Raw genomic sequence first — 9,977 nt, forward strand, 5'->3', positions numbered from 1 at the left:
GGAGCCTTACTGGCCTTCCCAAAGAGCCCTTTCTTTCATCCACATTCTCTAATGAAGCTTGGGACAGACAAACTATACAAAGAGTCGATGTACCCCTTGAGTGTATCTTTATGATCCTTGTAATTGGTACAAGACCAAAGCACACACAATCCCAGCCCTCAGGCCCTTTATGATTTAGATTTGTTGGGAAACACATCCCTGGGCCGCCACTGAGCTCATGCTCTTGGAAACATACTCCAGCTGGACAACATCCAGAAATCCTGACCTGCACATGCAGGGTAAAGATTGAGATGTGTCTGACCACTGTCTGCAAGGTTGGCAAGGCCTTGTAGGTGACCTCGTGCTGTGGTCTTCACATGTCCTGGACACTACTCCTTCAGTGAAAGAATGTCAGACTTTAAAAGAATATATGGATGCTTATTTATGAATAATATACACATATATTAACATGATGTATGTAATATAAAATGTATATAAAGTAGAATTTTATAAGTGGAGCTACAGATACAATAAATTATTCTTAGATATTTTGCCAGACTCGATAGATCATATTATCATTAGGGAATATTTCAAGACCCAATAGACACTCAAGGTGAGATTCATTATGAACCATTACAAATTGAATTTGATGTCTTAAATAGTTCTATTAACAACTTGGAATTGTTTAACCAACTTCCTATTAGATCAGAATACATTTTCATTCTTTTTACCTTATAATCTGGTTGACAGAAGCTCAAACTAAGATCTAAAGAAATGTCCACTCCTCCATTTTCATATAGTTAGCTGTATTTGCCTTATTAGTATTACCTCCAATCTGTAAATTATTAATAGGTAACTTTTAAGCTGTTCCCCCCACTCCCCATTGCCTAAGAAGTATTTTAGTTAAAACTCAAAAATATCCATGAACCCCTTAACAGGAAAATATGAATTATGTACATTATAATTTATTGAAATTAAATAAAAACTTGGACACTCAGCAAACCCATTGTTCTGAAATCCCTATATTTCCCTTGGGGTACCGCCCATTCCACACCCCAGTGCTGCAAACAGTATGGTCGGTGGACCAATGCCAGCCCTCACACTGTTTTGAGTCCTCGATAAGTAGAGAAATCAAAAGCAAGTATTTATAAGCATCTAGCAATTTTACAGATTACAGTGTAATCTAACGTAACCAAAAGAGGAAGGAACTTATATTTTGTATGTATTTTATTTCATTTTATCTTTGTAGAAATGAATTTTATTATACTTCCTGAAAATATTGGTTGGTGGCAGGTTGAAAACAAAAGGAAGTCGTCCTTTCTTACAGTTAGTTGAGAAGCACTGCCATATGTGAACGTGCACAGACCGATTGTGTGGGCAGAGAGAGGGCACTGTCAAGCTCACAGGCAAGGCCAAGGCCAAGGCTCAATGATTAGGTGGGGGAAGATACAACAAGGCACTTGTAGATTCAGACACTTACACTTAGTTAGGCAGAGAAAGGAAGAAGACCAAATGTGTTAGCTCCCTGGGTACATTAAAAATGATGGCATGAAAACAAAAGGGTCTGGAGGACTGTAACACAAATGGTGGGATATCCTGTTGCTCGGGAGCCAGTTCTAGACTTCAGCTAAGTGATTTTATAGCCTGTGGCTATACCCTGTGTACAGAGAGCCTCATACTCATGAGAACCTGAGAAGCAAGGAGAAACTGCCTCAGGACCATCCCCCCAAAAGAAATAGGGAGGGGAGTGGAAGATGACCTCATGGCAACTCTTCCCAGGCCTCCCTTCTGCTCATATTGCAGGAGGCTCCCAAGGCATTCCACCAGGATTTACATCAGCTGTAGGTCAAAGTCTGCCTGCGTGGCCTATCTGGATCCATGCAAGGTTGTCAGGCAAATACTGTAAAGCTTCATTTTCTTCTCAAGTCTTAGGAAATGAAAGACCTATAATGAAACATTCTAATTATATACTCTCTCACCCAATAGCCCATTTCACTCATGAGATCACTGATGTCAGAATCCACATGACAGCAGCCTCAATGACTGCTTACATACTCAACAGACTGGGGGGAAAGGGGCTCACTTCCATCACAGGTGCCATTTTCCAAATCTGGACAATGATTCACAGAGTTATTTCTTCTACGGAATCATCCATACACTCATTAATTAAAAAAACATTTATTGAAGCTGCCACATGCCAGAACCTGACAGGTGTAGATCAAAGAGATGAATGAAGCATAATCCCTGTCCTAGAGAAATTTATAATCTAGAAGGGAGAAAAGTACAATGATAGAAAGTCATTAAAATCATGGGTTACACATAAGAAGAGGGTTTGTAGAATGCATTGTGGAAAGACAGAGGGAAGAAAATCCTCTAAGCCCAAAAGACCAGGGAAAGGTGTGACAAAGAGAGTGACATATGATACTAAAGACTGAACAGGATTCCCCCAGAGAACCATGGAAAGGTCATCGCTCCTTAAAGGAAAAGCAAGGGTAAAAGTATTGGAGGTGAGAGAGAACACACCATGCTCAGAGATCCCCCCAAAAGTCCCCGTTTCCTTGAGTTCCATCCAGTAGGCCAAGAATGAGACAGCAAGGCATAGTGGAAAGAGGCCATTGAGCTTGAGTCAAACTTAGGCTCCAATTCTAGTACCTCCCCTTACACACTGCACGATCTTGGGCAAGTAACTTAGCCTCTTTGATTCTGTTTCTTCACCTGCAAAATCATGAAAGTATATCTTAAAGAGTCATTTACAGGATTAGGGTAGACTGTATATAAAATGACTGGCATATTGGAGGTACTGAATCTATTTTTATCGTTATGATTTTTCTTAAAGCCCTTGGGATACTTTTGAATCAGTCTAGTCTTTCTAGCACAACAGCACTTCTGGTATTTGAAGCAGCCAAGTGGTGTGCCTGAGTTTTCAATCTTCTCACCAGCTCCTCCCAATGTTTTTTATGAGGCATGGTTTTGAGTTGCCCTTTTCCAAATACAATTCAATTTTACTTCGTACATTGGTAGAGGGCCAGGACTCCAAGCCTGGTCTGCCCTGGGCAGGTGTTTCAGTTATCAATTATTGCACCAAAACAAACTACCTCAAAATCTAGTGGCCTAAGACAGCTCAGCTACAATTTATTATGTCAAATAACTCAATGGGTTAATGGGTCTCCTTTGTAGGACTTCATTCAGCTGGTGGAACAGCAGGGGGCTGAGAAAACCAGGCCTTGCTCTCCAGCTGGTTTTCGTCCTGGGCTCTTCTGGATGTGTCCAGTTCAAGACAGTTTCCCAGAGTGCAAAGTGAAAGCTGAGTTACCTCCTGAGGCTGAGGAACTCCCACAGTCACTTTTTGTCAAATCACGGCTGTGCCAGTGGCCAGTGAAGGAGCATCCAATGAAATCCTTAGTCCGTGGGTTGGCTTAATCTATTTCTCATGCCTTAGATCCTGCACTTAACTCAGGGCACATCCCAAAATCTAGTCCCCTGGAGGTACTGTACATAAGTAGCTGGCAGACTATAAGCACGTTTTGATAAAAAAATGCAGTCACCTCCCCTTAAGCTTGAAAACTAATTGTCTCTGTCTCCCCACTGTATATTGGAACTGGTAATGGTGCCTACCTTATTAGGATGTCTTGAGGGTTAGAGTTCATATTTTGTACAGTGCTTAAAACAGTACCTATAGGTTTGTTACAGAAGGGACACATGGCTCAGTGTACAGGACAAATGGACAAATGGCTGGATGCCTGTTTATATATGTAAATGAGGGATGCGAGAGAAGGATGGAGAGGGTGGGAGAGAGATCACCACAATGAGGAAAGTTCCAGGAGTGTCCAGCTCATGGCTGGGCATCAATATGTCCTTGCAGCTGTGGGAAGGGCTCTGAGAGGTCATTTTAGGATGAGGTGACTGAGGGCCAGGGCCAGGACAGAGTAAGTTCTTTCCACATTGTTCCTACCCAGGTCACCAAGATGTGGGGCCCTTGGAGGAGCACATATGCTGAACTGAGGGACCTACCACCCTCAGGAAACCGAACACAGCAGGGGACTGTGCTGTCCTCTCCTTGGGCTCTGGCATGACACTTCTGCTCAGGCACATCTGGACACCTGTGCAGGAAGCCTGGAAGGCAACGTAAACCTGAAGACTCATATGACGGGGGCTCTGACACTGGGCCCCTTCAAGCACCCCGCTCAGTAGATGCTGCATCACGGGCCTCTCGTACAACTTCAATGCCTCCAACTCCTCTTTGAGGTTCAGTCACCCTTGCTCCCTAGGAAGAAGCATCTCCTACTCAGGAACACCTCCCTGCTCATTATCTGTGGGTGAGAAGGAAAGGCTTGCCCATGGCCCAGCCAGGGCTCAATCCTGACACAACCTAGAGAAAGAGAGTTGGCCCTGCTGCTGCTGTGGTGAGAAGTCTCCAAGGGCCGAGAGGAGCTAACGCCCACTCTGCCTATGGGGGTGATAAGGGCAGAAAAATCCTCACAGCTATCTTCTGTGGGGTTTGGCATGCACAGAAACAGGCAAAATGGGTTTTGATCAGGAGAGACGAGGAGGGGGTACCAGGTCCGGGTGGTCTTACAAACTTTCAGAGCATCCCCAGGGAGTAGCTGACCATGTTGTTGGGGGAACGCTGTGAAGGAGCTGAATTTGGATGGATTTCAGCACCAGCTGGAACAGGATGACCGAGCCTGCATGGGGACCCTGAAGTGTGGGTGCAGGAGGCAAAGCTGGGCCATGTATTGGGTATTGAGGTTGAGCTGAACCAGGTTCAAGTTCTAGCTGCATTCCAAACATGCTTGTGAATCTAAGCAATGTACTTAAATCTCTAAGCCTCAGTTTTCCTACCTGTAAGGTGGGGACAATCACATTACCTGCTTTAAGATTACATGATAAAGCTGCTAAAAAAATGTATCTGGAACATCCTTGGAGTTCAGTAAAGCCTGCAGCATGCCCCTAGCTGGGAAGTAGTCTAAAGGGGAAATGTAAGTGTCAAACAGACCCAGAAGGCCGGTGAGCAGGGCTCTGGGTACATGTATCTCGGAACCCCCGGCACAGCCTCACATAAGCTGACCCTCCTGGGCACTGAGGACATCCTTGCAGATCACCTGCAGAGGGACTAGAGGACAGTGGTTAGAGTGCATCTCTGCACTCACATTCCTTGATTTAGTTTCTGCATCTGCCACTTCCCAGCTGTATCATTTTGGGCTAGATCCATAGCCTCTTTTTACTTTGGATTTTTCATCTGTAATAGCTGTTTCAATTATCTTTCGCTGCATTATCAAACAATTGAGAAATGTAGTGGCTTCAGAGAGACATCATTTTCATTCATTTTATTTATTGTCTCATGCTTTTGAAATTTGGGCAGAGTTCAGCAGCAGCTCGTCTTTGCTCTATGCAGCATCAATCAGGGAGGATCAATGGGGCCACAGGATCTACTTCCAAGATGGCTTCACTCACACGGCTGGCAAGGTGGTGGGGCTATGGCCTGGGAGCTCAGCGGTTCTGAGGGCTGGACCTTCAGCTCCCCTCCACATAGCTTCTCCTCACTTCTGAGCTTGAGGGCCTTGGGGTGGTCAGGCTTCTTATATGGCAGCTGGCTTTCTCCAGAATGCAAAGTGAAGGCTGCCAGGTGTCTGAAGGTTGAGGTCCAGAACTGTCACAGTGTCAGTTCTGCCACATTCTATTGATTAAAGCAGGTCACAAGGCAGCCCAGGTTCAATGGGGGAGGGGGGGAATGGACTAAAAAAGGGTGTAATATCTGAAGGTATTGAGGGCCCAGAATAATAGCTCACTACAGTTCCATATCCCTCATAAGGTATTGAGAGGATTAAATGTATTCGTGAATCTATAGTACTTGTTGAGTTGTGAGTGACCTACTCATAATGAGAAGTAGGATAGTGCAGTGGTCAAAGCTAGAGAGTCCAGCCAGAGTCCCACCACTCATTAACAATGTGATCTGGGACAAGCTACTAAACCTCGATGAGCCTCAAAGTCCTCATTTATAAAATGTAGATAATAATAGCACTTGCCTCTAAAATTGTTGTAGGGATTAGATGAGTGGATGTTTGTAAAGCGTTTAAAACACTTTCACCACACTAAAGTGCCTAGCACATAGTAAGCATGACAGAAGTGTTTATTTTAATCCTAATCAGAGCCAACTCCAATCTCTGGATCTTTTCATGGATCAAGTCACTAGCATCAGCACTTCCCACAAAGCAAAGTGACTTCTACAGAGGCACTGTCTTCTGCCTAGACCCTGAATGTCAGTCCCTCTGCCACCCTGGTGCTCACTGCTAGGCAGCCCAGTCTGGTGGGCCTTGCTGCTGGCTCCTGGACCAACGTAACCTCCTTACACCCCCAGGGCCAGGTCAGGCAGCTGAATGCTTCCGTTTGGGGGACAACTTGCAGCCCCACCCAAGCCAGTCCCCACCACTCTGTCTTACCGAGAAGGGTGCATTTGTATTTCTTCATCTTCATGAAGCACCAACTCCCTCTTGAGATACGACTCCCTGACTTTTCCTTGACTAATCACTACATGGAAACATTTGGTAACCAGAAAGAACTGTTCTCCTGGGTGGTAAAAGGCGATTTGCACAGTGATAGAAAAATAACAATTTTTTACCCAATCCATAATTAGGTCTTGAAGAAACAAATTAAGTGAAGGCAAAATTATGTGTCTTTGAAGCATGAATACTGATCTGCATAATGATGTACACTTAATGGTTTTAATTTCCAAGGGAAACTATTTTCAAAATGAGTTTGGAAAGTGTATTTTCCCTTCAATTCTATGTCTAGAAAGTGAAATTCCCAAGCCTGGGGTTGCATTGCCCCAGCCTGCAATCCTAGCTAATTAGTGATGACATTTTAAACTTCATTCAGCAAAAGTGTCTTCCACCTCTGAGGACACCCTGCCATGCCGGGGAAAGAATTAGTGCAAAAAAGACACGGTCCCCAAAGCACAGCGCCTTTGGAATTGCTCCCTTGCCCAGAGCACCACCCCTTCCTCCAGTCCCCAGACCCAAGCCATCTCAGTGGGGCCCTCGATAGTAACCACTATTGTTGTTACGAACATATAGAACAGCATCCTGACATCCATTTTTTTTTTTGTCAGTAGCACTGTAGCTTACCTCTTTGGAAGGCAGTGTCACAATAGGAAGCTTGGAGTCAAACAGCTCTGTCTGACTTAAGTTCATTCAGACACACATGAAAACCATGGCTAGTACTAACCTTTACCTGTTTTTGGCCTATACAGATGGCAATTTCATATGATTCAACTTTATTAAATGCCCACGTAATAGATTTCAGACAGAATTATTATTGTGAATTACATGATTTGGGCAACTCAGCTATAAATGGAGACAGTACCACCTATTTCTCACGTTTTGGGGAGAATCCAATAAAATTATCAGGTTGTTGGAAAAGTCATGACACATTTTTGCAATGAAAAACAGAAAAAATACGTCATGACTTTCCTGACAACCCGATATATGAGATAATATGCTTAATACTCTGCCTGACACACCAGCCACTTTGTCAGTTTGGGGTTTGCCACCTAAAAAACCAAATTAAGTCAGCAGAAGTCATAGGCACCTTGCACCCCTTTATCTTTAAGCCTGCCCACATCTTGTAAAAGCAATTGAGGCTGTTCACACTGGTTGTATTAGCTAGTGAGACAGAGGTCAACAGTAAGCATATGTTAACAACACTCTCCATGTTTCTCAAGCACAGCCTCCCCGTGTGCCTATTTATCTCTCCTAAGAGCGCCATAAGGTAGGAGTTACTCCTGGATTTTCTGTGCAATAGCCATTCTTGGCTGCAGTGATTTGGGGGTCACGGGCCCCAGTCAGGGAAAGATGTGTCTTCTGGATACCAAACCCCAGCAGGGCCATTGAATTCCACCTGTGGCAGTGAGGTTCTCAGCCGAAACCCAGGCACATTTGCCCCCGTTCACTCATGCCCATGCGAAGAGGCTTCAGCCCCACAGCACTAACAATCCAATAATAACACCTCTAACTTGAAGGTCTAGGTCCTGGCTTTTGGATCCTTAATAAATTATTGGCCAACTCTTCAAAAGATAAAGAAACTCCAAGCTCAACTAAACAAATGAAAAGTAACTTTTCATGGGTATCTCAGGAAGGACCTGCCACCCGCCAGGCACCTGCCATATGCTATTTCAGTTTGTTCTCTCAGAGATGCCTGTGGCCAGTTTTACACTCCTCATTGCGCCCCAGAGAAGCCAACTCCCTAGCTCCAGATCACAAAACTAGTGGAGGATTCATGTTTCAAACACTGACGGTTTTATCTTCAGAGTATTATAGATCACACCCCCAAACTAAAGATAGCAGCTTTGAGGGCAGTTTGTTTAGGCTTTAGCACAGTTAGGGGTATAGAGAGGAAGCATTGACTCCTGTTGTTACCAATTTTTGATCATTCATCAAACAAATATTTACTGAGTCCTTTTTATGCAGGTGCTGTGCAGGGGGGCTGGGGAGCCAATGCTCAGTAAAGGACATGGTCACTGCTCTCCAGGGGGTGACTGCAGTGTACAGAGGTAATAGGCACATAAATTATCAATGATGTTGTGCTGTGCAAGTTAGTGCATGGCACCCAACCCAGGGTCATCAGGGTACGTCCTCTGAAAGGAGGAAGCTCTGAAGGAAAAGCATTAGCCAGCCGAAGGGAGGAGGCTGGGCTGCGGCCAGGAGACAGATAAACCTGACATGGTTCCCCAGTAGGTCAGCCTCCTATATCACAAACTCTGAAAACCTTTGAATCCACAGTGCCATGGTCCACCTGTCCACCAGACCCTGCCCCTGCCACCCCCATGCTCCCCGAAACACATGCACACACTCACAAAATCCCATTCAGCTGCTCTCTTGAGTGCTGCAAACTGAATTCTGCCATTGGGAAGAGGTAAGGATACCAAAAGAACAGAGAACAAAAGAAATGCTTAAGATAGAGAAACATTTTTATCAGCCTACTTGAAATGTGGTTTGCTCCTCTTCAATATGTTGCAAACATTGAAAAGCCTTTCCAAATATCTCACACATCTGCTAAGTGGGCCGAACGCCCCTCCCATTCACTCCACCCACAATCTCTGTATCCATCAAGCCGCATATTAAGCGATGCTCAATTACAACGTGTATAATTTTGCACCATGTTCCTCAATCAAGGGCCAGTGCTGGGGCAGTCCTTTCCCCAGTATCCTCTGGGTGTGCATGGTGATGCCAATGAAATGCACGTGCATGATAATTAAATTTGGCATAATTGCTTTTCCAAATGATCACTGATACTCCATTGTTCTGAAAGGATTAATCCTCAGAGCCTTCCAAACACAGTCTGTTTCCTGGGTCTAAATGAGATTTCAAAGAATGTAATTCATAATAACCACAATCTCTCATGCACACTTTAATATATCCTTTCTTTGTTACAGTCATTTGCTGGTAAAATCCCACTGAATTAGAATTCTCCTAGGGTGCTGGGCTACCTGTCTGCGGCTGCCAGCTGTGCTGTCACGAACATTCCACTGTAGAGCCAGACTCAGCGAGTCACTCCCAGACTGCCCGCATGCAGGGACTCTGCCGCAATCGGCTCCCTCCTTCCTAGCCAAGCCCTGGAATAGTTCACGTGCAAGGAAGAGAGAGAACGCACTGCCTGCTCCTTTCCTGCTGGCCAAAAACCCAAATAGTGCCTGGGCTTTGCCAGGACAGAGGGAGGGTAGTGGGGAGGAAATGTGAACCCCCAGTCTTAAAGCTGTAAAAATGCAGGACAGTCAGGTTGGAGCATGTGGGAGGACTGAGTGCCTGCTGTGCAACATGTGGTGTCCCAGGTGCCCGATATACTTTAGCTCCCAGATTAAGCAGATGATCCCAGCAGACAGCTATGTCCAGCCCCCATTCCCGCCACCCCCTTTAACAGATGAGGCCTCTGAGCAGCCTCAGCCTTAAAACCTAACCTAAAGCCACACACCTAACATGGGGTAGGGCTAGAATTGCAACTAT

The 9,977-nt window shown here is 45.0% G+C and overlaps 1 protein-coding gene across 1 annotated transcript in view; it reads right to left on the minus strand.

Moving 5' to 3' along the window:
* LOC109377389 (glutamate receptor ionotropic, delta-1-like) overlaps positions 1-9,523 on the minus strand; it is a 44,095-nt gene extending 34,572 nt beyond the window's left edge. The window contains exon 1 of the mRNA XM_019633717.1: positions 9,464-9,523. The gene's annotated coding sequence lies outside the window, so the exon portion shown is untranslated. The remainder of the gene's footprint in view (positions 1-9,463) is intronic.
* Between the last annotated feature and the right edge of the window lie 454 nt (positions 9,524-9,977).

Source organism: Hipposideros armiger, unplaced genomic scaffold, assembly GCF_001890085.2.
Source record: "Hipposideros armiger isolate ML-2016 unplaced genomic scaffold, ASM189008v1 scaffold_1383, whole genome shotgun sequence".
NCBI lineage: Eukaryota > Metazoa > Chordata > Mammalia > Chiroptera > Hipposideridae > Hipposideros > Hipposideros armiger.